Below are 3,125 nucleotides of genomic sequence, written 5' to 3'. Positions count from 1 at the left end.
ATTAAAGCTTTGTTCTACAGACACAGGAGTCAAAATAGTGACTCAACTCCCATTGCCTCTGTTGACCTCCTTTTCAGTACCCTGTTGCTCTTGGCAATGTAGGCAAATCGAGGCATTATGCCTCCTTTCTTCCTATGGTCTTTCCATCTTCCTCAGTAGAAGAGGAAGAAAGATGGGTACGTGCAGGGGTGAGCTGGTTCTCCTCCAGCCAGGATAACAGTTCTTTTAATAGATTCATGATCAGAAAGGCTGGGAGCCCAGTTTTTTCCTGTACAAATTTCGGATGTGAATTCTTCATTTAGTTTCTTGGGGTAACCTTCCTTTGGAGCTGGGTTAAAGGTACCACAACTGGCAGAAATCTACCTTCCTCACTCACGAACAATTCCTTTCACAGCTCTAACACTGAACACCTGTACTCTCCCCTTTTCAAGTAGAGTTCCCTTGAACCTGCACCTCTGTTGAAAAAAATCCCTCTCTGCTCCAGAGGTTCATCCCTAAAGCCTTGTTTTAGTTTCAACATGTCCAGACATCACAAGTCTTCCAGAGGTAAATAGTCTTTGTGGGTGCCACCTTAGGCATGAGATGAAATCCAGGAAATCAAAGGCCAATTTCATCTCCACCTCAGACACACAGTGGGGCTGGCTACGAAACTGTACTTACTTTCTCAGTCTTCCTTATTTGATTCCATTCAGCATATTCTTTTAGTTATTATCCTTAATTATTCCATCCTAGTCAAAACATATCCAAAATAATTGCATGAGTTTATATTTTACATGAAAAAGTATGGAGGTGCTGAATAAAATAACACTATCTCTTTTTTCTGCATTTTGTGAAAAAAATATATTTTGCTGATGTAAATTCTCATTTCGAATTCATTACTTTGTTGTCTGAGTTAAAATGCTTCTCTGAGTTAAAATGCTTCAGGTGAGAAGTGATGCAACATTGATGTGTCATATGAAACTTTCCCTTTTCTACTCAGCACTAAGGAAAATATTTGCCTTTCACTTAACTAACAGGTCTTTTCTTTAAAACTTGCTGAACTTGTTTTTTAACTTAGTAACTTCAGTGCAGACCATAACAGGGATGTTTTAGATTTTCATCTCTTTCATGTCTTAGGAAAAAAGAAAGAAAAAAAAAATAATAAGTCCCTAAGCTTACAGGCTAAATAAGGAGAATGAATAGAAGTTTCTGAGTTCATAAAAAATTCATTTTAAAACTATCATTGTCTTATTAAATTATTGCTTTCCAGTAAATACGAACAAAAAGTCACTTACTATCACAGACATAATATGTGTAAACTGCCAGTATAGTTTTATTTTATTTAATAACAATATGTAAAGCATGAATAGAAATGATCATTCATCATTAACAGATATATACTGCTTTAGAATTTTAATAGTAGTATTTGCTCATCAGGCTAACTGAAATTGAAACATATGGCATATCCAAGTTTTTTATACCTTAAAAACATTTCAATTCTACCTGAATATACCCTTCTGTGAATCTACTCATGCAGTTAAAAAAATTGGTAAGACATAAAGGTATATGTGGTTCAGCATAAGAATATTTTAAACTGATTCATCTACTCAACAAAATTATTCCACTGAAGCTAAATAAATAGTCATCAAATTACTACCCAGAAGAGTCAGCAGCTGCTTCTATTTAAGGCTTTCATATATGTCTCTACTGTCCCCTTCCTACTCCACCAAATTAACCCGGGATTAATTTCAAGAGCTCTTTCTCCATGCAGGGCACTGGGAGATGATGGAAAGGGGAGCAGCTGCATTTTCTGAGCCATTTTGTCCCTCCCAGTTATTTTACTTCCTTTTGTTTCTCTCCACAGTTGCTCCCTTTGCTTGTATAATCTCAGTTAGCTCTCAAGCTTTAAATTACATTTACTATATGTCCTGACAATGACTCCTAAATGTACATCTCTCTAGCCCAGACTCCCTCTACTGGGAACTCTAGACTCTGTACCCAACCAGCAACAGGATATCTCAAGCTTAATGTGTGCAAAATGGAGCTCTCATGAGTGGAACATCACACTACTTCTCAATACGTCATGAATGGCGTCACCATTCATTCAAACCATTTTTTCAACCAGAGACCTAGGTTTTATCCTTGCTTCTGCCTTTTCTCTTATTCCTACACTGTGCTCACTCTAATAGAATGTTTTATCAATTCTACTACAAAACACACCTGAAATCCATCTCATTCTGTCTCCATTGCCACCAGCCTAGTCAAGAAAACTGCCGTCTCTCCGTGGACTGCTTCCACAGCCTTTGCCGCGTCCATAAATGCTCCCCTCAATTCATCCTCCATAAAAAAGTAAAGTGATATCAGTAAAATACAAACAAAATCAGGTAATTCATATACTTAAACACTGAAATACCTTTCTATTGTATTTAGAATAAAACGCAAACTCCTCGCCCTGGTTATTAAGCCCTGCATGAAATTGTCCCTACACGTATCTCCAACCTCTTGCCCTTATTCACTGTGCTAGAGCCTCACTGCTCTACGCTTGGTTTCTCAAGCACGTCAGTCTTTTTTTTGTCCTGAGCCTTTGACACGCTATGTGCTTTTTGCCTGGAACACTCTGGCTCCTGACTTTCCCATAACCAGATCCTTCCGATTATGGAGGCTTCCTCCAAGGTATCATGCACACTGACCCTACCTAAAGTACGTCCCATCCCAATCAACTCTCACAGCTCTTCTTTATCTCAGCTCTTGTTTATTTTTTCCTAGTAAACAATTTTTTACTTACTTTACATGTGCTATCTGATTTTATCTCCCTAGGTACCATGTGCCTAACAGCCTATGCTCAATTAAGTGCCACTCACTGATGCTCCCATAACACCCTATGTAAACCTCTTTTAGTATGTAGATTGTGTATTCTAATTATTTGTTTGTATATTCCTCACTAGACTGTAACCTCCTTAAAGGCAGCCTCTGTTGTTCATCTCTTTAGTGTTTAGTAATGTCCTTTAGGCACTCTGTAAATATATTGTTTGAATTAAAAAACTAACTTCTTTAAAATAATATAATAAAAACTAACAGTTTTACCCAATCGAAATCTACATCAGAAGTAGTATAAATAACCCTTGAAGACAGCACTGTGAGATACT

The sequence above is a fragment of the Propithecus coquereli genome, unplaced genomic scaffold, assembly GCF_000956105.1.
Source record: "Propithecus coquereli isolate 6110/MARCELLA unplaced genomic scaffold, Pcoq_1.0 Scaffold4, whole genome shotgun sequence".
Classification (NCBI taxonomy): domain Eukaryota; kingdom Metazoa; phylum Chordata; class Mammalia; order Primates; family Indriidae; genus Propithecus; species Propithecus coquereli.
The sequence above is the reverse complement of the archived record's forward strand: the minus strand, read 5'-3'. Positions refer to the sequence as shown.